Genomic DNA, 26643 nt, shown 5'->3' on the forward strand with positions numbered 1-26643 from the left:
CCAGTTCTGAGGTCTTTACACTGGTTACCTGTCTGTCAGAGGATAGACTTTAAAGTTCTGTTACTGGTTTATAAAGTTTTGAATGGTTAGACCAGAGCTCTGCAACCTGAGGCTCCAGAGACACATGCGGCTCTTTTATTTCTCCATTTTGTCACTTCAGCTTAGAAGAAAACTTTAAACTTGACTAATTAATTGATTTATGTTTACATTTTTGATATGTCAGACAGGCCTAACTGATTAATATAGGATGTGTTTTATTTTGAAAGGAACTTGAATGAGCTATTGTGAAAAGTGAAAGAAGTTAAATTTGTTACATATAGAAAAACTCAACTGTAGAGAACGTTTCATAAATGAATGGTTTAATGACCTCAAAAACATAAATAAAGAGGGTTTTTTTTCTAACTTTGAGGGGAAACTTTGCGGCTCTCTCTGAGTTTCGGTCCATCAGAACCTGGACCAAATGGCTCTTTCAGCATTAAAGGTTGCAGACCCTTGCTTTTGCACTAAAATACTGATGACCTCTTGACCCAGTATGTACCAGCCAGACCTCTCCAGTCATCAGGATCTGGTCTTTTATCAGTTCATAGAGTCAGAACCAAACATGCAGAATCTACATTCAGCTTCTATGCACCACAGATCTGGAACAAACTTCCATCAAACCTTTATTAGTTTATTTAAATCCATGTGAAAGATCCACCTGTTTTCAGCTGCATTTGACTAGTTTTTTTTCCACACTTTGACAGGATCCACCACTAGAGGGCAGCAAACAGACTCACCTTGGAGGAACAAACAAGTCTGAAACTTAGTAAATAATAAACCACATTCCAACAAGACATGCATTCATCTGTGACTTTACAAAAACTTGATCCTAAATTTCTGATTCTGATGCTGAGCAGGAAGTGGGTTTGATTGGTCGTCTGCACAGCAGCAGGATGTCACACATTTGTAGTACAAACAGGATGAATAATGTAGAAAGTGGGGAGGTGGGTCTCTGAACGCACACCCACTCCCAAGACGTGCACACAGGAAGAGGAGAGGGTCCTCGAGATTGAGTGAGACACACACACAGCCTCCATTCTGATGTGAGGAGTGTGTTTCTGAACAGAGGGAGCAAAGAGGGAGGCCTGTCTGCACACAGAGACAAAGTAACGGATCCATTAGGAGGTCTGTGGGAAACGCAACACATGAAAAGGGTTTCCATTGGAGAGTCGTTCAAGACGCCCATTACCTCATTCTCCCACACAAACACATTCACACCAGCCCTCTGCCGCCCCCACTGCCCCCGTGTCAGCGCTCGCAGACAGATAGGTTTTACTCTGCAGGACAGAACCAATTAAACCTCGCCGGGGATGTTTTAGTGCCAGCACGCCTGGATAAGCTAGACAGCCAGACAAGATGACGGGGGTGGGGGGTATAGGAGCTGCAATTCATTTTCTGTATGATATGGTTCCTTAAAGTCACAACTGTCACACTCAGCTTTCACGTTTCTTTGGTTTGTAGCATTGACTGTACAAGAGAACTGGACTGAGTGACCCCACCCCCCCCCATGACGTTCCAAACAGGAAGAACCTGCTGGCTCCAAGATGTTAAAATCCCATAGACTTCTATAGAGAAATTAACAGAAAAAGAATTCTTGATATTTTTTTCTGTAGTTATTCAAGTCACAAACTGACCAATCAGATGCTTCAATAAAAGCATGTGGTCTCACCTCGAACGAGAGGTGAGACCAGAGAGACCGGTGAGACTACAGAGACTGATTGACATATTCTTCCAAGTGCAATTTTAAGTGGAAGGGGTGTGGCCTTCCAACGAGCTCACTCCTGATTGGTGAGATTGGTTGCCATAGAAATGTAAGACTCAGCCCGACTTGAACCAATCACTGCTTTCGGTCAGTTTTTGGTTCCAACATGGCGGTGTCTGTATCGTGTAAAAATGGCGACTGTATTGCCTTCATTTTGTTGGAACCGGAAGTCAGATATTTTTTCATGCAACCTGTCCGGTTCTCAAATACACTCAATGGTTTGTAATCAGTGGAAACTTTTTAAACTGTAAGCTGTAAGCTAGCAGGAAAGTGTGTAAACAAAGATTTCTCAGCAATGGGGAGAGGAAGGGGGGACGGGGTTGTTCTGCACCAGCGACCCCGCCCACAACCCAGAGGAGAATTTATAATAAAGTGCTGCCGCTTTGCAGAAACTATGTCCAAGCAAACGGTACAATTGATTTTGTATAAAAACAACATAATCATAAATAAAAAACCCTGGAAACACTTTGAAAATGGATCAAAAGACGATCAGAGTGACAGAAAGTAAACAGAAACTATTCCTGATGACACGATCCATCAATGCCAGTTTAAAAACTCAACAACAAAATATTCCCAAACAGAGTTAGAGAGTAATTTAATAAACTGAAAGTCGTTCTCAGAAACATTTATTAGAACAGAGAAAAACAGCTCAAGGCTGCAGAAACATCTTAACAGGCTGATGTTACAAACGAGCAGCAGCGCTCCTGAAAGATGTTGTGTTTGTGCATATTAATCAGACCAGAGTGTTGGCTGATACCTGATTATTCAATATGGCCCTAGTCAGGTTGATTAATATGCTAACCGACTGAATGGAACATCTATTATGCATCTATAATTAGTTAGTATCATTCAGCTCCAGGATAATTACATGACATGACATTCCAGTGTTAATTATTCATTCCTAAACAAAAACAATCAGTATTTATCACACATGGATGTTGCTGTGTGCAGGTACGACCTCTTGAGATGTGGAGTGAGGACCTTTCACCTGCCTGCTGCCAGGTTAACTGACTGCTGCAGGAAAACACGTGTTTGGTTAATAAACCACAAGCAGCTGCTAGTGCTTCTGGAATAAAAGGAAAAATCAAACACTGCTGGTATTGTGTTTGATCGCTGATATGAAACAGGGGAAAGACAGATTTCATATTTCTGTGTTAAGTAATAACTTATAACAAAGGTATTCCTTAAAGACTATTCTCATTTCACAGCTCTACTCAATGTTTTAGGGGGTGAATATATTGAATTGCTTCATATTTGCGCAACAGTTTTAAAGGGATCCAAACATGTCAGAACTCTGTGCCTCCAGACGCAAAATTCATACGATGGTTGGCATAAATTAAGATAATAACTACAAAAAAGAGAAGTTAGGTAAAGAAAAGCAGGGATTGGATTAGGACCATGATCCAAGATGGCGGCGTGCATGGGTACGGCGGCTTACAGCTCCTCTTTTTTTGTGCTTTTTGAATATTGTTTTTGCTCGGTGCACAACTTTCATAGATTTAAATAGACTCTAGACCAGGGGTCACCAACCTTTTTGGAACTGCGGGCTACTTCATGGGTACTGAATCATACGAAGGGCTACCGGTTTGAAATAATAAATTTACTTAGTTTGCCTTTAGTTCTACATTATTAATAATGAATAATGATACTTCTCTATGTGAAGACACTGATTTCTTAGCATAATTATCAATAATGACAACAAGCTAGGAAACAGATATCAATATTCAGAACTTTATTAATCTCAACAGATCTTTCCTGTAGTCGTACTGTCATCAGTCTACACCCCACATACGCTTTGATGGTTCAACGCTCAATGGAAACACCCAGACCATTCTAAACCGGCCAAGACGGGACTGGTCTGGTCCTGCCGCTCAGTGGAAACTAGGCATTAAATGCTGTGGGTCTTTGAGGAAGGTAGAAAAGCACTATACCATTAAATTATGTTGTAGCCGCTTTGTCTGACACTAACAGAAGACACAGTCGTTGCTTGTGTTAGTTTCATTTTGAAACATGAGACGTCTCATTTACTAATCACCTGATTTGTAAAAAGAGGCCACAGTTTCCCTTCCATGACAGAGAAGACTCCCAAAACCAGCTTTGAGTTCAGCAGTGTCGGTTGAACGTGTCCCACCGTCCCTCAGTGACAGTGCGATGCCCCCAGTAAAGCACCTGAGCAGCTAATGGGAATCAGTGGGCTTGTGCTGCTGACATGCTCCTAATAAACACCTCCCTCCCACTCCATGTGTCTGCTGTCCCAGAATGCTCGGGGACAGCTCCATACCAGGGGTGAGCATACAGCTGGGACCCCCCCAGCTACAACAGCCAGCACACTCGCATCTGCATTTCACTGAAACACGAATGTGAAACCCACTACTATAAACACCGTTTGCTTTTGTTTGGAAACACGTTCACTGACGGTGAGTGAAGGAAGACGTTGGAACAGAATAGAACGCTCCCGTGTTTTCACAGGAGGAGGCGTGGCTATGGCCTCTCGTCCTGCAGGCTGTAAAATGCTCACAAATCTGCCGCCGTCATGACAGCTCCTTAAGTAATGGTGCATAAATACATGGAATCCGCGGCCCCCCATGAGTATTCTCACTCATAAATAATCTAATTGTGTCATTTACCATGTCCATCGGGGGAAACGCAAAGCGGGAGTCGGATCCTTTGGCCTTCACTCTGAACAGCAAGCTAGAGCACACACACTGAGAGCAGAGACTCGTCCACAGAAATAACATTATTGTGGTAAAGTTAAAGTCCTCCAATGAAAATCCTGTGTTTTAACATGTATGTGTGGCATTTTTCTTCTGAAAGTGAACAAATGTGATAAAAAATCATTTTGTTTTTGCCTTTCTGAGTATTTCTCCTTTAAATCTCTGGGGACTTCCAAAGCCACGCCCCCTCAGAGGAGATTTTGGAAACAGAGTCTTTAGATCAACCTGAAAAATGTCTTTTTAAGACATTCAGGTTATGGAATTTTGGTTAAAAAAATGTCATAATCATAATCAAAACACTACTGGGAACTATTTTCAAATGTGCTGCCCCCCCCCAGTGTTTACAGCTACAATCATGACTCTAATAACATGAGAGACGTCTTCCCTTCCCATCTCAGGTTTCCTCTTTTATTTTTTTGGATCCTTTCTCCTCTCGTCCCCCCATTTGCTGCCTTCAGTTTCCCTGCTCTACGTGTCTGTCATTCATAAATAAAACATCAGGCAAATATGAAGAGAAGAGCGCAACAAAAGAGAACGGTGGAGGGATACACGGAGCCACACCTGCACCGACGTCTGAGCCCGTTCGGGGTTCTGATCTCCACACAGGTGCCGCCTCAGCACTCAGAATAACCCCTCACTACCTTTGTTTTCATTTCACAAGTTTGTTCAACCTATTTTTTCAAGAACTTCTCCGTCTGTTCGTCCTATCGATGCAGCTGCCTCCCTGTTTATGTTTCCTGGGAGCATGTTTCCATCCTAAATGGGATTACATGACATTCCCACACTGCCGAGGCTCCCATGAATCCCCTCTCCAAGATGAAAACAATAAAAAAAAAACATCTGATTAATACAGATTTTATTTGATCAACCAAACTACCATCACCTCTTTGGCCTTTCATATTGATTCTGTTTGTCTGCTTTTCTTCAGAGATCCATTTGGATTCATCACTATCAATCCTGAACAGTCTGACTAATAGACGAGATAACATTTCATCCCTCCTGCTGCCTCTCGGACTCTTCGTCCTCCTCCGTTCTGGCCTGCTGCCGACAAGCCGCTTTTAATGCCCAATTGATTGTGTGGCCTATTTGCAGGTGTAACAACAAGAGCAGCTAATAAATGGATGAACGACTCTGCCGGGCCGGATGATGGACAGTACCAGCGAGGAGAGGTGAGCAAAAACTTCAAAACCTCTGAGATCCCATGGCCTACTTTACTGTTCAAACATGCACGTGTGGGCTTATGCATGTGTAATGATGTGGACACAATGAGGACAGAGAAAGGTCAGGTGGCTGGTCCACCTGTAGGGGCAGCAGCGAGCCTAATGAGGGAAATGATCTATGGGAGCTGGGAGGCTGTTTGGGTTCTATTGTGTTTCCCACACGAAGGAAAAGCATCCCAACTATCATTACCACACTCATCATCAACCATCCATCAACACCTACATCTCCCTCGCCATCATCAGCATCCATCATCCGTGTCGGCAGGAGAAGGCTAACTGGCTGGCCAAATGCACGTGGAAGTAATCCTTAATTCTTTCTCCTCTGTGGCTGAAAAACCTGAAAACCATGAAAACCAACACCTGGCAGACATCACCGCAACCTGCAACCTACTCTGATTGGAGAATATTGCTAATTATATCTTGGAATGTAAAAAGTGTATGTTTTTGGACAAATAAAAAAGCATAAAGACTAGGGCTGGGCGATACTGAGCATTTGGGTATCGATCCGATGGCAGTAAGAATCGCCGATATCGATACCAATATTTTTCTTAAATACGGTGGATGTGACATGAACAAACTCCCAAATACATCTATCTAATTTTTGTGTGTTTGTTTTAATCTCTACAATCTGTTTAGATACAAAAACGTGATTGCATTTGTCAGTTGCAGTACTATATTGTGAAAAATTGGTTATATTTTGAAAATTGACCGGATTTTGTGTCTTGGCACAATTTCCTGCCAGGACTGGGACTGATTGCTTGAAGTTCGCACATTACTCGTGAACTGCACCATGGGTTAACAAGGGCGCCAAATGGAAGCTGCACAGCTTCGCAGCGCTTCCGCATGCGGTGTGAACCAGGCGTAAGGCCATGCAATCCATACAGCAGGCAGCTCCTCACCTGCAGTACTCTCATACCAGAGTGACAATCGGAGCAGGACTGTCCCTCCAGGTCTGGACCAATCACTTCAAACAACTCACCCACTGTGGGCTAAGACAACAGCCGGAGGACTCATCCCCGTCCAGTCAGCACAGGTATTCAACCCATACACTATATATAAAATCCAGTTGTTTGTACAGGGTTTTAAATGTACATTCTCATTCAAAACATTCATATCATCATTCAACCCTTAGCAGTTTGGGGCCTTTTTGAGCTTTTTTAGTTTACAGTTTGCTTGAATAATTTATCTTTAAAACTGTTTGCTTTATATCCATCTTTTTAGTACAAATCCAGCTTCTTTGTTATTATATTACACAATGATTCCACTATGAACCTGAAACTGTCCAAAAATCTCAATTATGAGTGGTAAGCTTGATCATTTTAATATTGCAAATATCACAAAAATGTGGATCAAACTATTTTTTTTTTGTTTTAATAACAATTAAACATATGGAGACAAATAAATAAAATCCACAAACAAAGCAAAGATGGGGTCAAAACAATGTAGAAAAAGTCTTAAAAACCAGGAGAGGCTCCATTGAACTTTTTTAGTTTCAAGGATTAATTTGTTTTAAGCCAAAAATGCTCTTTTTGAAATCTTCACCTTAAATTTTGAATGAATGCTAATGGGGGGTCATAAACTCACTGATGATCCGGGTTAAAGCTATCCTGCCCTGAAGGAGATCATAGACGCTGTCTTCACAAGTACTGGTACGTCTTTTAGCTTCAGCATTGATGTGTTGGAGAATTATTTCAAGTCTCTGAAACCTGAAGGAGGCGGGAGGTGAGACATGAATGAATGAGCTGAAGAGTGAAAAGGCAGGGGGTGATCAGAGGGGGGACATTCGAGTCACGCTCGCTCCGTGGCGTTGCTCTAAGTCCCAGCTAAAGCGCTCATCAAAGGAGACATGGTCGGACGTGCTGCTCAGAAATCAGAGCGAATCAACTCAGACAGTGGAGTTAATGCTCTGGTTTCTCCTCTGAGCTCCTCCAAGAACACTGGGAAGAGTTCACACTCAGTGCAAAAGTAGACAAAAGGTCAGGAAGTTCTCTGCTTTATCTAGAAAACACAACTTCTTTAACCCCACATCATGAAACTATCATTCACATACCTCTCATGAAGGTGATCAATGAGCATCGACAGCTATAGAGTTGATCACACAATAAGATTTTTCCAAACACGTGTGAAACTGATCCCCAATATCTGTTCTGAGTTATTTATTTTTTATAGATGGGAGATTTAACAACATGTTAAGATAAAAACAACTCAAACTATTTCTTCAGAATTGACCAAATCTGCACCAAGCAGAACAAATAGGCGGTTGATTTGATTCTAAACTTAATTAAAACCGTTTAAGTATCAGAGTTCACTTTAATTTACCATTAAAACAGATTAAATCCATTTAAGAACAATCAACCAAAGAAGACGTTAGTATGGGCTCAAAGCAGGATCAGCTTAAAGTGAAAAAAACAAGTGTAAATCTGAAAAAGGATTTTAGCTCAAAAGTACACATTGTACTCTTGAAAAAAATATTGAAATTTGGAAAAAAAAGGATAGTTTAAATATTGTCAAACATTGAATCCATACTTTTGCACCTTTCTTTATCAGGGGCCAAAATCCAAAACACTTTAGGTCGTGGGCCAAACAGGATAAACATTCATTGAACACACTAAAACTAAGATTTTAAAATTTCAAAAACGTAACTTTTTAAAATTACTAAGAATAATTAAAGGAAGGAATATTATTCCAGAATAAATCAAATTAAGCCTTAAATAAGATTCAATATTTTACTCTTCTTAATAATTTGTTTTGTCAAAAAAATTATAATTTTTTTCCAAAATATATTTTTATGGAGTGTCAAATATTGAACGTAATTTAAGGTTTGAGTTGATTTATTCTAGAATAATATCCCTGTCTGTTTATACATATTTATGTTAAAAAGTTACAGTTTTAACATTTAAATAATGTGCGATTGAGTTTGACTCCCCTGCACTAGACTGTAATGATGGACTGATCATTTATGGCTGCCATTAAATGTGTGTTGTCCAATATTGATTACTAATCAATTAATTTTGAAGTCATTTTAAAATGATATGGGTCGATTTGACCTGATTAAGAGGTACTTCCTGTTTGGAACATCTGGGGGAGGGGTTACTCAGTCCAGTTCTCATATACAGTCACAGCTTTTATGGAGCGGGGCCGACAGCACTTACAGCTTCATGGAGCGGTGATTACACCTGCATCAGTCAGACATGCTGCAGCTCTGCTGACAGCAGCGCTGCCCGGGAGCAGGCCGGGCCACAGGCATCCATCCCCACACACCAACACTTTTCCCCAAAGGAGCCATAAATAACCCGGCTCTTGACAGAGGCAGTGTAGAGGGCAGTCACCTTGGGCGGAGCCACGGGCTTCTGCACTGCGAGATGTTCACTTGCTAATGAGTCTCTTTCCTCCTTGTTTTACCGTTTATCTTCAATACCCAGCAGCTCTCTTTAGTCCTGTACGGTGTCCCCTTTCTGGTTAAACCATGTGTCACTTCTATCCTCCTGCCTTCATGTTCCTCACCCCCCAGTGGAGGTCTACAGCACAGTACCATCATACAAATCGACACAACAAGGCGTCAACCCCGTTACTAAATGCTGTAAAGCAGAAACATTTGCGCTGAATTCCCTCATCCTTGTCTGACAGGTTGTGAACAGTCTGATGCCTCCTGCCTGCCAGTCATCCTCAGTCACAGACTTTCTTCCCCTCCCACCAGTGGGACTCACATTCTTGTTTACAGGCGTCAATGATCTCAGCGCGACATGTGATGCTTTATACCATGTGATAGTCACGGTCCACGGCTCGCCTTTATGTCAAAGGAGAGGCCTGCTGCAGCGAGGCTTTGATGGCAAACAGACGAGAGAGACTCTTTACTGAAAATAAGAGAGTAAATAAATGCATCTTAATCAACAGTTTCAAAGCGGAATCATTTTTGACCTCGGATCTTTGTAACTAATAACTACAGAAAAAGCTATTGTGTCCTGGTTAATTTATTTTATTGTGTTTTATACACATTCTTTGAGGGTTTTTTAAACAAAAAAAGAGCACAAACAATTAAGATAATATTGGCTTCTTAGTGAAGTCTTCTTTGTATATATACAAACATCACTATAGTGTCTAATGCAGTCTAATGTCAAAGTCAATCAAACAAGGGGCCAAAATCCAAAACACACCTTAAGTCGCGGGCCGAACACAATAAACATTTATTGAACACTCTAAAACTTTAAAACTTTAAAACCGTAACTTTTTATCATAAGCATGAACTAGATACACAGAATTACCTGAGATAATACTAGTGTGAATGCTGTAAGATGAATTTGGCTGCTGAAGATGATAAAATTGATAGCCTGCTAAAATATTAGCTAAATGACAAATTACTCTAAAAAACAAACAAAAAATAAATAAATAAGAAAGATAGGCTAGCCAAAGCAGCCAGCATGCAGCTGAAAAAATGGCTAAATCAACAATTTACATTTAAAAAATGATGTCTGTCTTGAACAATGTTTTAATGTTGTTGAGTAAAACAGCCTAATTTAACTCCAACAGTGTGAAAAGGTTACTGTAAAAAGCTGCTTAGTAAAAAGAGAAAAAAACAAGAACCTGATAAAAATAGCATCAAGGAAAGAGGAGATCAAACTGTGAATGACAGCAGAAAGAGTTTATGTATAAATGATTCCTGCTTGGACGGCTCCATCTGTAATGGTTTTCTCAGCCTCTGCAGTGTTTTCAGGGTCTGCAACCTGCGGCTCTGGAGCCACATGAGGCTCTTTCACCCTCCATTCTGCCTCTTACAGAAAAATAAAAAGTCAAGTCAAAACTAAGCAAGTAAAAAAATCCAACTCATTCATACACAGTTGAACAGTACACATGATTAACTATGGTAGCCATGATTATCCAACGACCCGTTAATCCTCCGTAGTCTGCCAAAGTTGTACTAACTGACAGATTTTTGAATGCCACGGAAAATAATGTGGAAGTCAGTAGGCATGAGCAGATTTCATTCTAAAGATACACCAGATTTTAAGACGGATTTTCTATTTTTGAATTAATTCAAGTATTTTACATGTTCCTTGTGGTTTGAATAACACAGTAAACGTCGTTTTATTACAGGTAGCCCTGATTCAATTTGGGTTTTCACAAATTTGATGAATTTTTTGATTGAGGTGCAAACAAAATGTTCTTTTTTTAATCACTGCTGACATTACACTACCTACTACTAATATGCTGCATTGAGATGTGGAACAGGGTGTCTTATTTTGAAAAGAAGTCATGTAAATAAAAAAAAAACCTCAAGAGTTATAAACCTACATATTTTAAAGGCTATTTTCTCTTTATGTTTTAATTATGCAAAAAAACAACAATCGTTAATATATATTTATCATAATAACAATAACATGAATATACAGCAGTTCCCTTTTTTTCTAAAGAGAGAAATAAGACTTTGTGGTTCCTATGGGGTCGTGGTCTGCAGGAAATGCACCTGAATGCCTCTAAAAGTGTTGAAGGTTGGAGACACTTTTCTCCTTCAGAATCTACTAGAATTACATTGATCGTGTTAACAGTTAAAAATGACGGTAAATCAAAGAACATAAACACAGATGCTTCCTCTGTGTCTCCTGGTCTTGAAGCGGCTCCTCTTGTTGGAAGTCATTAAACGAATCCCAGACTGGGTCTAAACGTAATCAAGTGATTCATGTAACAGTTTAGTTTGCAGTGTGCAGTCTGCACCGTTTCTGGAATGCAATAAAACTTTATTATTATTCCTTTGAGAGTTTGTATGTACACAAATGTGTGTGTGTGTGTTTCAGTTAACATATTTTTCTGCACCTGCTCCTCTCCTTGGAGTGAATCATAATTATTTTAAACGTAGCAGCAGGTTCTTCTTTGTTGAGACAAATTAGCTTTAACAACTCTCGCAGCTCCTTTGAACCGGGGCGCAGTGTGCCGGTGAACCGCCCCGCTGCGGCGCCGCAGGAGGCCTTTCCACTGTGACTCTACAGCCTGCTGTGGTGACCGACAGCACGGGAAAAACAAAATATGGTTGTTTGGAACCGTTCATTCAGCCTCAGAGTTTAAGCATTATATTGAAAAAAGATATAGGAACAAAGTTTGAACAACAAATGATACTATTTACAGATACTGAATAGACTTAAAGGTCTAAATTACTAACTTTAAACAACATTTTTAACCATCAACTATATATGAGAACTGGACTGACTTCCTGGTATTCCAAACAGGAAGTATCTGCTGGTTCCACGAAGTGCTGTCAATAAAAAAAAATCTGATTAATTACACTTATGGGTTTAGATTAATCAGATTAATCACAATGTTTTACTAGGTACATTTTCATTTTAATTGTCTGAAACTTTTACATTTATAGTGTTAACTCAGATATCCCAGAACTATAATTTGTGTGTACAAAACACATCATCAGTAAGATGACCAAAACTGTAAAGACTTTAGTCTGTAGTATTACTCCAAGAAAACAAAAATTCTGACATACTGCCATGAGAAACAAACATTGTTTCTAAACTTTAAATGAACTTATACCATGGTCCAGGTGAATACTTGACTCTGATTGGCTTTTGGATGTAGATACACATCTAAAAATGAAGTGCCGCTCACATATCCCAAATGTTCTATATCACTGCGCTGGCTTCTTTAAAACAAACTTTCTCTTCATGATCTGGCAACACATGCTCAGTACCCCAGTCGTCACATATTGATGTTTTGTTAAGGAACCCCCTCGTCAAAACTCGTCGGTTGTTGTACCAAACGCGATACCAAGTTAAGGTTAGGGCACTAGTGTGGCCCGCCGCGTCTCTGTACCAGTCCTGGAGGCTGGGGAGACCTGATTTAACAAAATCTGGACAAAAACAAGCGGTAAGAGGTGAACTTTCTCTCTGAACTGAGGCTTTATCTAACCTATCGTGACGATCAGCATTTATATCACTTTTATATCACTGCGGTTGAAGTCAATGTGACGCGTTGTCATTACACCCTGATGACACAGAGCATTTCGTATCAAATAGCCCACTTTAAAAAAAAAAAAAAGTGATCTAAACAAAAAAAAAAAAAAAGCATAAAGAGCTAAAAATCTATTGAATATTTATTTCTCTAGGAAGTGACCATGTTATAAGCCGGAGAATGACAGACAAAGTGTGCATTTTCAGAAATGAACGCACATCACGGAAGCCCTGTGGAGCAGCAGACGGAAGTTTCGCGAAGTTTGTTAAAAAAAAAATATACACTGCTCACATAATTTAAAGGAGCACTTTAAAGAAGCACATTAGATACATCAGATCTCAACATGAACTTGGATATCTATACAAGTAACGACAGGGCAGTGTCTTAGGAACAAAAGGATGCCAAGTCTTTTATTTGAAATAAAAGTTTTCAGCCTACAGAGGCTCAATTGTGTAGACACCATAAGATCAGAGTGAAATGAAGATGTGGCAGGTTAGTCCATTTTTTCAAAACTTAATTTCTGCAACTCAAAATGCTTTTCAGTATCTTGTGTGACCCCCACCAGCTTGTATGCATGCTTGACAACGTCGTGGCATGCTACTAATGAGACGACGGATGGTGTCTTGTGGCATTTCTTCTCAGATATATATTAATATATGTATATTAGCACACTAATTTGTTTTGTTAATCGCATGTGTTAACGTTGACCACCCTATTTTTTTAATGTGCTTTTTCTTCTAGTTCAAGTTATAAACTGACCAATCAGAAGCCCCATTAAGTGTATGCTGTCCAATGAAAAACCAAGATCTACAATATGTCACAACATATGATGTGAGAATAACACAAAGTGCAATAATAAAAACAATTTGATTGCATCACGCCTCTCTCTGCAATATTCACATATGTCTCCTCTCTTAAAATCTTTTTTTTTTATATATTTTTATTTGTATTTTCATTTATGATTCTTGTTTAGGTTTTGTTGCCTTCTATAAAAATCCTGACTTGAAAGCTGCCAAAGAACACATCTACTGTACTTGCTTCTAACCTTTAACATGTACAAATGGCAATAAGATCTTTAGCTTTTCAAGCTCATTTAGAAACAGGATTGAGGTCCTGATTGGCCGGAGTGGTTGGCATAGAAACGATGACTCAGGCTGACTTGGAACAATTACTGCTCAGTTTTGATGTCTGGCGGCGTCCATCTCGCCACATAAAAGGCGAATGAATTGACTTTATTATAGGAGCCGGAAGTAACTAATTTTCGCTGAGTCCAGTTCTCATTTACAAACAATGTTTTAACACTTTTTTGTTTCATTTCAAAGACACATTTATTTTGCTTTCCTCCACATTGCAAAAAGAAAAAGAAAAAAGGAAGAAAATCGATGTATTGTTTCATTTAATACTATAGACAAAAATCCAAACAGTCGTACTTTTTGTTGTTAGGTGGGATGAAACATCAATTACAAACACTACACTCACAAAAAGTATTCTGTGGACAGTCTGCAGTAGAGGAGCTTATGCAAGCAGACCTGGGCTGTTTCTCCAGCTCAAAATGATGAAATTCATGTTCACCAACATTCCAGTATCTCTGTAGATCCTCCAGAAATAACAGCCTTGGAGTTTATTTATATTCCTCAGGAGCAAATTCAGCAGATATGTGATGACAAATATTGGGTGTGGTAAAGATGAAATAAATAAATGAAACTGAGATTTCTTCAAGTCTCTGCAAACCAAATCCCTGCCTCAGCCCTTTGAACAAAGAGCACATAAGACAAAGCACAGTTTCCACAAACACACGCACAAATGCACAATGTGAGCCTGCGTTTCCATAGAGACAGGGCACTCTGGACATATTGAGGATTTATTAAAAAGCCTCCCTGGCAGCAACATTCTCTCTGCACCCCGAGAGCAAAGACACCCGGCGTCACCGTTCTGCCACAGCAGAGAAACAAGCTCCTCCTGACCTGATACTCCTTCCTCCCCGGATGGAATCAGACTAAAATATAACTAAAAGCATCAGCACGAAAACTTCCTCACAAGAGCTGAAGTCGAGCTGGAGCCACGCTGAGTTTCTACCAGGAGTTTACTCTGCAGTGGTTCTGGTCCGAGCCGTCAAACAGTCAGACGCTCCCCTACTTTAACTTCCAGTCACATGGGGATGACCTTTTAACATCCACCACCAAAAGCACTGACAAATGACATCAGGTTTGACATTGTTTAAGTTTACATATAAATACATTTTACATTTGTAGTTTCATTTTATAAATATCAATATATCTGGACTTATATTAAAAAATGATTTTCCCAAAATCTTTAGTAACGTTGCAATCTTTAGATTTCTAAAATCAAAGAGTCTAAATCACATGTATCAAAGTCAAGGCCCGGGGGCCTGATCCGGCCTTCTGGGTAATTATCTCCGGCCCTCCAGATCCTTTTATTTTATTGATATTAATGTCCCGATGTTATCTTGCGTTCATTTCTAACTAATTTTGAAAAAACATATTTTTATGGAGGGTAAAATATTGAAAGTTATTTAAGGTTTACGTTGATTTATTCTGGAATAATATTCATGCATTTTTATTATTTGTAGTTAAATGAAAAAGTTACGGTTTTACAGTTTTAAAAATTAGCATTCTGCTAGCTTTTAGGACTATTTTGGCATTTACTACAATTTTTAAAGCGGAATTCAGCTAATATTTCAGCTACATGCTAGCTGTTTTGGCTAATTTAGGCCTTTTCTTTTGTTTTATAGGTAGTTTTGGAGTTTAGTTCATATTTACACGGTAACTGTTTTGGCTAATTTAGGCTTTTTTCAGTTTTTTTAGGCTAGTTTGGGGTTTAGCTATTTTTTCATAATTACAAATTAATAAATAATATTTTTTCTTAAAGTATAACTGTAAATTTACTGCACCTAGAGGACCGTATTTGACATAGAATGCATTTCATTTTGAAAGGAATAAGAATTTGCAGCTGTCAAAAGTTATTTGTTAGAAATATAACCCTATTATAGACTGTTTTCAGTTTTTGAAAAGCTTCATTTTGCAAATGAAAAGCTTGATGACCACACAAGTATGACTACATTTTTTTTTATGTATTTATTTATGTATAGCTTGAGGCTCTCGTTGGGTTGTGGTCTGTATGAAACGTCTAAAGGTTGCAGACCCCTGATCTAGAGTATAACAGGAGGAGAAAAGACTCATTTCCAGATGAAGACCAGGGGCATCAAAGCAAAACGTTCTCCACTCCAAGAGCAGAAGAGTTTTAGCACCAGAGACGTGCAGGGGGGGAGGAGGGATGAAAGCAGAGATGACGGATGATGGGTGGATGGTGGGAGCAGCAGAGTCAGGGCTCCTCATTTCAGGAAGGGAAATCGGTTTCCTCCTGGTTTCCCTGAGGCTGTTCCACATGAGCGCTGGGCTCTCTGCTGTCTGCATCTAAACACCAGCCAGCAGTGACAGCCGTAAAAGAGAGAGCAGAGAGAAGAAGTGATGTTCATCGTTACATGAACAGGACAAGAAAGATCTTTGTCCAAACCAGAACATGAGGTTCCAAAAGGACAAGAGAGTTTGGAGTTAATCCCAAATGGAAACGTCGTTCTCTTAAAAGATCAAATATGACTTCGAGGGCAAAGATGATGAAAAAAGGGGAACGAAGGCGTTTTGAAGACAAAAGCAGACAGACTGAATGATTGTGAGCCCATTTGTAGTCTTCACGATCTCCAAATCCCTCCACCTCAGATGTGTCACAGGACCCACCTCCACCTTTGAAGTTTCAGGGCGTGCTCAATCTTTTCATAAGCGCCACCGGGGGTACGAGCCAGAGACGTGGAGAATGGGACGGAGGAGAAGCCACTGATTCACATTCAGGTTCACAAAGACGCTGGCTGCACCTCCAGCGTTTGTGGAGGGAGACGTGGCACAGTTCTGCTGATTCAAGCCAACAGGGGACACCCACTACACGTCCACACTCTGCAGCACATGCAGAAGAGAACATGAAGCTCTTAGAGTGTGTGGACATGAAGGTGTGGGACACTCGTGTGGAGGTGGACACATGTAACTACTGGAGTCCACTCACTTTAGTTTGCACTGAACACTGTTTGATCCTTGCAAAAATATAAAACCTTGTTTTTAGACATTCAAGATTTTAAGTAGTTTTATCTCATCTTTGCTCTACACTTTTCAATATAGCTTAAGCCAAAGCTTGTAAACAAAACCATGTGACTACAGACCTCCTCAGTCATTGGCCAGGAATTATGATGATGGGGAAAACAAGGAGAGAAAGGATAATGGAAGTCCTTTCAGGACAGTTCACTTATTCAAACTTAATATTTCACTGACTAATTTTGATCGTCTGTATCAGTGTCAGTTTTTACTGTTACTTTGGTACTGTGGAGGCGTGCTGCAAGCCGGCTACTGAGGAGACGACGACTGATAAGTGTTTAAATAGGAAAATAGTGATTTAATGAGCCTGCATTCATTTGACCACATTTCAACCAGTTTCTGTGTCTCATCTTTGTTTATATCCCATAATGCCCGGCTTAGTGAACAGAAACTCAGTTTAATTAGAAACAAACCTCAAAAGATGGGTCACAGAGTGGTTCCTGGTCCCAGTTGGGAGTTTTCAGACTGAACATTTCTTTTGGATTATTGGGAAAAACAAACTCTAGTTCACTTTAAGCAAACTAAATAGTTCAAGTCTGATACACCCTTAGTAATCCTACCAAACTGTGAGCTCTTTATAGCTTATTTATTACTCCTTGATTCTAGATTTTTGATATCTTATCATGAAGTTAAGTAAAACTGACTTGCTGCAAGGACAGATAGTTTTACTATTCTCAAGTGATTAATGTTCCTTTACAATCTTTAGGCCGCCTTTTCTGTGTGTACAGTAACGAAAGCATCAAGAAAAGACGTCAACCTCTGGAAAACCATTCCTGTTAGTCAGTGAAGCCGTTTGTCACCATAATCTAAACAAAAAACCTTGTAGAAACCAAGTTGATTATTTCACTTGCTTTTGAGAGCACTTGAATATAACCAAGATATAAATAAAACAGCTCTGAGCTGCAAACTCTGAACCATCACAGAGAACGTCGCGTTCAAAGGCAGCGAGGTGGGGAGATCAAGGATGCGCTCTACCGCGCGTTCCTCTCACTCCTGTCTTAATTATGTATTTATTCAGTTTATATCACTTTAGTCTTTCACATCTGCACACCCTCCCCCCTTCGTTGGGTTTTCTTCCAATCCTTTATTTGTTTGTTTCAAATGTGTTCGTGCCGTCCAGACGGCGGTTGAGATCAGAGCTGAGAGGTTTCACTTTGTGTTTCCATGTGCACGGGTTGAAGTGAAAGCGCTGCATGAGGGAGTCAAAGTCTGCTTAAAACTTTCCTCGTCTCATTATAGTGAACTTATATTTAAATTAAAGGTGTGGGCTTCCTCCAGTCAGGCGATTTGTCACTCCTGAAGTGTTTAGACTGCAGCAAAACAATGGCGGTACACGGCGCGAATCAGCGCTCATTTTCAAACAACAAAGAGACACAATTTTGAATCTTGCCAACTCTATCTTTTAAATTCAGGAAATAAACGCTCCTTTAGAGTTAAACAGATCGTCTTGAGCTCCTTAGGGTCCACAACTTTAAAAGACCCCACCAGCAGAGATTTACACCCAAAAGCAAGCGAGTGCTTACCTAGGTTTCTGTCTGTTGTAGTAGCAGCAAACCCAAAGCGCTGGAGGACGGAAAATGTTCCTTATCTCCCTGAAGTTTAGATTTGAAACCCAGACAGCCAATCGACAGCAGACACTCAGGTGAACTTGGACCAGATCAGATTTCTCAGCTCTGCTTCTTGTTAACACATCAATCATCACATGAAACGGGTTGAATATTAACAAGTACGCTCTCTGAGGGTAAATGATGGATGACGTGACGCTGTGAACACATAAAAGCAAAGAGGGAAATTAGCCGCTCCAGAACCTTGGATTTCCAACACCTCAAGTACTGTTAAGGCTGGGCCAAATCGGAGCTACATACTTTATCTCACTGTAAACCAAATATGAACCAAAATAAATGCACCTTTAAAGAGTTTTTCTTTTAAAAAGATATGGTTTGCGCCTCAGTGCATACTGGGAAACATGTGACGGAATCCCCGACAGGCTAACAAAGATGAATTAAGCCTCAGTCGAGTACGATGTTCAATAAAGTTCTTTGGGGAAAAAAAAAAAAAATGAAGTCTCAGACGGTCCGTTCTGGTCCGGTCTGGTCCGGTCCAGGTTCAGGGTAGTTAATTCTGGTGAGTGTTTCCTTTCAGTTTGGCCTCGTTCCCACTGGGCGGTTTGTTTTCTTCTCGCAGCGCACGCGTGCTGTTGCCGCAGCAACCACTAGGGGATTGCGTCATAATCAGGCTTCATCCAGCAGCTCGTCCTTTTCTCACTTTGCTTTTCGGCACATGGCGCATGCAGCGTTCCCCCGTCCGTCCCGGGCGGGCACGTGCACACGTTACCCTGGGAGGGCTTGAGCACCTGCCGTTTTGGCCTGGTATTTAAAAAAAAAAGTGTCCGTGTGTGCCGTTTAATCATTATTAGGTGGGCATTCGGGTAGCATTAGAGATTCCAGAGTAAATGGAAACACCGCCTTTCCAAAAAAATACACCAGGACAAGCGCATGCCTCTCTAACTGACATATGTTGTTGCTCTGTTTTGTGAGAATCATTATTTGTATTTCCGTCGCAGATTTACTATTTTCTAGTCTTGGGGGTGAAGAGAAAAAAAAAAAAAAGATGGAGTTTTAGAATAACAGGTTAGCTGTGGGGTGAGGTGGCATAAAGACAATCATTCATCAATTAAGGTTGTACAAAGAAATATGCTTGGAGGAAAGCATTTATTAGACATCTAGAATTCCAGCTATGTCGAAAGGAAGCGCCTAGACGTGAATATATTTGTCGATTCTTCAGTGAAAGAGTTTCAGAAAACATTTAAAGAAGGGATTTGTTTGTTTCCCCCCTCCCCTTGCATGGCTTTCTGGCTACAGGAATCAAGATGATACATTAGTTGGATGGGGATGATTCAGTGCTCCATGTTGAATATAGGTTCTGGCGTGTTTGCAAATAACTTGAGGAAGATTCAACCCGGCAATGGGTCTCTGTCACATGTGTGAGCCATGGAGACGTGCGCTCATGCATACTGTAACTCCGCTGCAACTTTCCACTATGCGAGCGGACTGATTGCCAGGCTCAATTTTCCTTAACGAGACAGATAAAATGTATTTATCAGTCACCAATTCTGCAAGTTCCTTCACTTAAAAAGCTGAGTTTGGTCTGTAATGCTTATCATAGAAATATTTCAACTCTGAGAAACAGAATCTAATAAAATAATTCAGGAAATTACCTTGTGTGGTTTTTAGATAATTTACTTGTATAATAAAGCAAGAAAATAAGTATTTGATGAATAAAACTTGACCTGAATACTTTGTACTGTAACACTGGTTGGCAGTGATTGGCAATGAGGTCAAAGGTTTCCTGTAGGTCTTCAGCAGGTTCACACTTAAGCTGCTATTTTGGTCCATTCCTCCATGCAGATCTTCTCAAGAGCTGTGATGTTTGGGGCTGTTTTTTGGAAACCACTGACTTTCAGCCACAGTTTCTGAGTTCAACTGAGAACCTTGAAACGTTTTTTTTATGTAGCCACTCCTTCATAGGACAGACGGTGTGTTAGGGATCATTGTCATGCTGGAAGATCCAATCCCAACACCTCAAATTATTCCATGGTAGAAAACATATAGCTTTTTTGTGCCTAGGGCAAGCTAAAAGGATCAAAAATCACCAGGAAAAGTGGGCATGCCAGCGCCTCACCTGCACATGTCCCACAGATGATAATAATTCTTTGAAATATTTAAATATTCCCAGAGTTAGTTTCAATACTAAAATTAATACCAAAAATAATTTAACTTTAACTGTAACTATTTAATTTAAGATTTAATTCAGAGATTGGGGGGAGGGGGCAAGAGAAAACTTCCTATTAAGCTTTCTTTTCTGTCAGTTTTTGTAGATTTGGTCTCCAGATATGTAGAAACTACACATTTTTACATTTCTGTTTATGTTCAGAGTTCAAAGATGTGAGTATAGATTTATGCTTTAATACACTTTATATATGCTTAATAAAATATATGTTTTAAAGCTTTTAAGGCTTTTATTGACTTATTTTTACTGATCTGAAAAATGATCTGAACCGTGACCCCTACTCTGACCCTAAAACTGTGATACGATCCTAACGGGAGTTTTGTGATCTGTTACACCCCTATATATATAAACATTCTGCAACACAGTTTTACAGACAGATGAGTCAATATCCGAAGGATTTGGACACCAGAATGGACAAAAGTTGTGAGAACGCCTGAATCTCCAAATCCGTTTAGAACTAGTATAAAAAAATCTCTAGGTTATCCCACATGCAGCTGTAACAGGGTGTGGCACTTGAAAGCCATTAATTTAGACAACCAGCTGAGCAATCTTGTGTGCATGCAAAACACTAGCAGCTAATCCAAATATGCATCATATAATTAAAGACTTGTTTGGTCTTATTTAATATTGATGCTTGATAATAAAGGGCTTGTGGCTCCCAGAGGATTCCTCACTCCTCTGGTTCTTTCATTTTCTTCCACACATGCACATGCATATGCACCTCCTCTCACCAGCATACAGTCCCTATAGTTTAATAAGAGCTCTTTTTCATACAGCGCTTGTGCCGCAATAAAGCATTAATAATGTTGGGACTGATGAACTCACTGAAGACGTCATTAACGCTTAAGTGAATTCATGTGAGGTGACGCGAAGGTGATAACACAGAAATGTGCTCTATTGCAGCTCGGGCTAAACATTTGTATCTGTCAGTGGATTACTGATGGTGAAATATGGCACACTTACAGGAGTGAGTGGAAATAATGGGTACAGATGCAGCTGAGGCACGGTGGAGAAAGAGGACTCCCCGGTTCATCCTCGGCTTCACTCTCCCAGAATCTCAGACTAATTGGATTTGAGTTGAGATGACTCTATCAGGCACAGCGACAGCCTCCAAAGCTCATCATCTACACCACAGCGAGACTACGGTGGGTCAGAGTGAAGGTGTGAGATTGTGTGAGAGCAAGAAATGATAGAAAAAGTGAGTCTTTCAGAAATCTATGGTGAGGAACAGGAGAATGAGAGTGAAAATAAAAGTGCTTTAAAAAAGGAAATAGTTTACAATCTTGGAAAAATGAAATCCCCACTTTAACAAAGAAACATCCCAACAAACAGTAAACAGATATTCCATTGCACCAAACGACAATAGTGGTGTTATAGTGGGTAACGCTGGGTTCACACACCACACGGAAGCACCGCAAAGCGGAGTGTGAGCAGAATCTGGTTCACCTCCAGATCACATGTATTTTTTTGCCACGGTCAGCAGGCGTTTTCGCTCCACTGTGGTTATTTAGAGTTTCTACAATTAATTCGACATAGTCCATCTTGACTTGATGCCAACTGCTCTCTGCCTCTCTATCATTGATTGTGTTTTTAGACACCCACCCCCCCCCCCCAGCTAGATGTGTGTGTCTGATTTTGTGTTTACAGTGTTCCCCCGCTTATTCGTGTTTCTTTATTTGTATTTTCATGTATCTGTAGATTTTTTTTCACTCACGTGACTCCTCCGGTTAGTCACAAAAACTCAGACAACTCAAGATGCTTGTAAGAAACTTTTGCTCCTGAAGGTGCTGCGGGAATTTCCCAAGAGGGGAGAGCAGTTGAAGAGCACGCATACACTCATAGCAAGCTTGCATGTAGAAATAGCATCAGCTGACTCAGAAGTGGCTCAAAAATATCCTGATAATTGCGTAGAATAATTATCATCCATAGCAGGTGATTCTGGACAGAGATGCTTTCTCACACTTAACTGATGAACTTTTGTAAAGAGACCATACAATGAAAATTTCACTTTTTGAGCTTTTAAGTGTATTATACTGCTCATTCCTCACCCCAAAGCAGTATTTTGATCCGTTCATGCATTTAGGAGAAATCCTCTAAAAGCCTGAATATCTACAGCAGCCCCTCCCATACCCGTGAAAACGAGCGGGTTGTATCGTGCTGATATACGTACAGTATGAACCGCCCTCTCAAAGAGGAGTGCTCTGCCAGCACCATCCTCAGTCAAACACCAACACCCAATTTCTCCACTGAGCTAGCAGTGATCAGCAAAAACTTTCATCTTAGATGCAGAATACCGTATATCTTCCAGTTGTGTCCCGACTTCAATAAATTCCAGCTCAAACAGGTGTTTGTTACTTTAGACGCGGATCTCTTTAAGACCCCCCACCCCCTGTTGGACACAGTCATGCAGAGGTCGAGTGTATTTGTGTTGTGAACCAGTGTAGTGATTGCCAGGGCTACTGAAGCCAGATACGTGGTATGTGCATCCATCTTTGAAAAGTTTGGATACTATTTATTTTTGTGGAAGAAATTAAGAAAGAACAGCTCTAATAGGCAGCAGCCACACACGGCAGCAGGTGGAGCTTCAGGAAACGAGATGTTTTACTTCCGGGTAGGAAAAAACTCACGAAAAATAACACATTTTTCATAATCAATTTGTTTTTTAGTGTTCCAAAGGTAATATATGATCATGCACAGTATATGGATATAGTTCACTCTGAAAGGTTAAAAAAAAATCATGGTATGGCCAACTTAAGAGAGACAGTCATGAAAAGTTTGCAGTCTTGTTCTGTGTTTAAAATATGAAAAAAAACTCTTTATGTTGAGCAATATTACAATATAAAACTTTAATAAATGTTGTTTCATAAGTGTTTTTGAGGAGTATGGATCAGCAACGGGGGTTGAGGGGTTAAGACAAAAACTGGGGGTTCTCCTTATTTGTGAAGGTCTCCGGTCCTTAACCCCTGGAATAAGGGGGTAATACTGTTTTTTTATCTCTACAATCTTTTGAGATGCAAAAATATGATCGCATTTGTCAATAGTGGCATTTTATTGCGAAAATTTGGTTATATGTTGAAAATTGACCAGATTTTCTTGTGTGTCTTGGTGTAACTTCCTGCCAGAATTGACGCAGATCGCTCGCAGCTCGCTCAAAAAATAGACCAGACGCCGAAACGATCGCTGTACTGCGCGAGCCGACTGCGAAGGACCCCGTCTGGTGTGAACTACACCATAAGGGCACCGAATAGAAGTGGCCTGCGTTCCTTGTGCAGTGTGACACCGGTGTTACACTCTCACCTAATAGTGAGAGGGCATTGGTTCAAATCCCGGCTGTGTGGAGTTTGTATGTGTTTCCTGAGTCCAAAACCATGTTTCATAGGTTAATTGAAGATCCTAAATTGTCCCTAGACGTAAATGTGAGTGTGTGGCTCTGTAACAAACTGACAACCATTCAGATGCACTTCCTTTGGCCACCAGTAGCAGGGAGAGCCCCAACAACCCCGTGACCCGAAAGAGATTCAGAAAATGGATGGATGGCAATACAACCATGTCTGTCCACTACTGGATGTAGAGTCATCTCGAGAAGCGGCAGTGGGATGTCCAACACTGTGATTGATGAAATCATAAAGCAGCGCTTATGCTGAGCTCCACTGGCCTCAGTAGGAACACTAAAACGACCTTGGACACATAAATCTACAGGAAGCAGTCGTTAGTGCTCAACAAATTGGCGACAACAATTGCACAGCGTCCAAGCTCTGGCCTTCAGATCGCGTTGCAGCGTGGTGGTTCCTGACTGCACAGGAGCCAATTCCCTCAGTTCAGCCCCTCCCCAAAAGAAGAAACCAAAGCTGCTCAGTGTCACCTCACTCGGATTCACTTATTGTGGAGGTTCTCAATGATGTTCTGTGTCCTTCTGCACCTTTTTATGGTTAGCAGCACAAAGAACCAAATGAATAACATCTGTCATGTGTATGTTACCACGGTAACCATCTCTGGCAAGTATAGCAGCACTTGACTGCCCAAAAGGAGTTTCTGTGCTGCAAACAGAGGAGATTTAGCAACAAAAGGAAAACCAAAGGAACTATTTGAACCAAACTATATTTACCTCTTTAGAAACTTGTTTTCTTATTTCATGTTGGCATTTTGAATCACAAGTTGTTACCCTTTTTACTTAAGTGCTGACATAGCAGGTTTGCTAAAACCTTGAGTTAGCAGCATGAACAGCAAAGCCAAGCAAATACTGTAGAAATTTGATTCTGGATGTTTTCTAAAACAGTTTTTCTTTTTTAAAATAGATAATCCTTTCAGGCATAACAACACACCATATTTTCGGTACTTTAAGACACATTTTAAAGTAGGGTTACACGGTAATATATGTTACCGATGTTGAAGTATGTAAGTAATGTCACATCTCAGAGCATGTTCTCTACTGCTGCAATGGTGCTGAATGAAGAAATACTTGATGGTTATTATTTTGCACTTTAGTTTAAAACAAAGCAGTAATGTTTGCACTTTGAGATTAAAGTATTTCTTTTTGTAATTATATTGGGCATTATTTGAATGAAAAAAATTATTTGTTAGATTGCTTTTTAAGTTAAAGTCTTAACATTTGTTCTGACTATTGAAATGAACTTTCTCTTCTTACAGATGTAAAGCAGACTGAAAAAAGCTAATAGTGTTTGTACTATCTGTTGGTTAATTTATTTTCAGGTAAAAAAAGTTCTGCAAATTTGATGTAAAACATAAGAGCCATGCACTCTTAAGGTGCATTCACATCAAACGTGATCCGCACAGCGGAGGCGGCCAGTTTCAGTCCGTTAAGTCACTGGAACAGACGAGACATGAGGCAATCTGAAGTGTAGCGTGTTACTAACAAGTTCTAGTTACTGTGAACAGAGTTAATAAAGTCGGACAGACTGACCGACTTATCTCTGACTCTTTTGTCTTGCTTAATGTCTCTAATAGTTTGGATATCCCTTATGTATGAAAAAGGTTCCAAAACACACCATTCATTGATGATAGTGCAGAAAATGTGGTAAATAAGAGAGGACCCGTTTTTGCTTCATTATGATTTTTTCTTCTAATCACTTTATCACATTATTTCTGATCTGTCCATGTCAAAAAGCTAAATTTGAGCAAATTATTACTTGGTTTCTTGCTTTTATAATTAGTTGCTTTCTCTTGAAATGTGTCTCTTCATTGTTTGTTACAAATATAGAAGCTTAGAAGATGAAAGGATTGTCCCAACATTTCTAAAGTCAATGTCATTGAAGCAAAAGCTAAATATTAATTTTCTCTAATCTTCTATTTTCCATAATCTTCTCTAGTTTTATGAAGCAAAACAAGTGCGGTAAAACCATCACTATGATCATTGCTGAACAATAATTCAGTTGGGGCCTGGACTCGTATGAATCTTCCTGTCCACTGCCAACTCGTTCTATGCTCTGTATCTCAGTCAGGGCTGGTTTAATTGGGAGATGCCTGCCCATCGTGCCTTCAGCCTCCAGCTGTCACCTCTGTGAAAATGAGCATGCAGAGTAATAGCAGCTGGGTAGGGCCTCTGCCTCCCTATTAACCACTGTCATAAAAACAGCCCAGTCCTCTTGAAGTGGTGCTTCCACATAGAGAGGGAACAATCTCACTTTCGTGAAAGGTGAGGTCTTTCAGGTAAAGTATCAAGTAAGTCCAACTCTGGCAGAAGCTTGGCTTTCTGACAAGACAGGAACAGTTCTGCAGCTGCAGCAAATGAGTCTCAGGAGCCCAAAAGTCAAAGTTTTTCTTCATATCTCTGTTATTCATACTTTAGAAGGGGATTGGGACACTTGTAAAACAAAATCTCTGGAAAAATTGTCAGATTTTGCCATTTCACAACACAAAGTCTGATATAAAACCCCATCAGTTCAGCCGTCCAGGTAGTTGTGCATATGACCTGAGTGAAAACTATAATACCAACAGGTGACTCAATGACCACATCAATGCTTCACACAGCTTCATCACCAGTTTACAAACTC

The 26643-nt window shown here is 40.1% G+C and overlaps 1 protein-coding gene across 2 annotated transcripts in view; it reads right to left on the bottom strand.

The window, feature by feature from the left end:
* nav2a (neuron navigator 2a) overlaps positions 1-26643 on the bottom strand; it is a 235859-nt gene that overhangs the window by 158300 nt on the left and 50916 nt on the right. The window contains exon 1 of one of the 2 annotated variants that reach the window (XM_036217061.1): positions 18367-18409. The exons of the other annotated variant lie outside the window; for it this stretch is intronic. The gene's annotated coding sequence lies outside the window, so the exon portion shown is untranslated. Of the gene's footprint in view, positions 1-18366; positions 18410-26643 lie in introns of those variants that run through there. 2 annotated transcript variants of the gene reach the window in all.

Source organism: Oryzias melastigma, linkage group LG3, assembly GCF_002922805.2.
Source record: "Oryzias melastigma strain HK-1 linkage group LG3, ASM292280v2, whole genome shotgun sequence".
In the NCBI taxonomy this organism is placed as follows: domain Eukaryota; kingdom Metazoa; phylum Chordata; class Actinopteri; order Beloniformes; family Adrianichthyidae; genus Oryzias; species Oryzias melastigma.